The following is a 263-nucleotide window of genomic DNA, read 5'->3' as shown; positions in this document are numbered from 1 at the left end:
GACCCCGCTTCGCACAGGCAAGCGGGCCAGCAAGCAGACCCATCGGCATGCGCCTGACGCTCTGGCAATCAGGAGGACCCGCTGTGCATGCGCGATCAGGAGCTTCCTCGCCGCCACGCCCTCGACGCCGCTGCTTGTTCCTGCCTCCGAGACGCCCTTTGATGTCGCCTCCCGTCTTTGTGTGCTGAGGCTGTGCGTGCGTCCGTCGGTGCAGGGGCGATACTGCGGGCGTTGGCTCTTGGGGGTTGGTGTTGCGTGTGCTT

General features: G+C 66.2%; 1 long non-coding RNA gene across 1 annotated transcript in view; it reads left to right on the top strand.

Moving 5' to 3' along the window:
* Positions 1-263, top strand: part of LOC119581773 — a 69,598-nt gene that overhangs the window by 9,910 nt on the left and 59,425 nt on the right. The window lies entirely within an intron of this gene.

Source organism: Penaeus monodon, chromosome 15 (assembly GCF_015228065.2).
Source record: "Penaeus monodon isolate SGIC_2016 chromosome 15, NSTDA_Pmon_1, whole genome shotgun sequence".
Classification (NCBI taxonomy): domain Eukaryota; kingdom Metazoa; phylum Arthropoda; class Malacostraca; order Decapoda; family Penaeidae; genus Penaeus; species Penaeus monodon.
The sequence above is the reverse complement of the archived record's forward strand: the minus strand, read 5'-3'. Positions and strand labels throughout refer to the sequence as shown.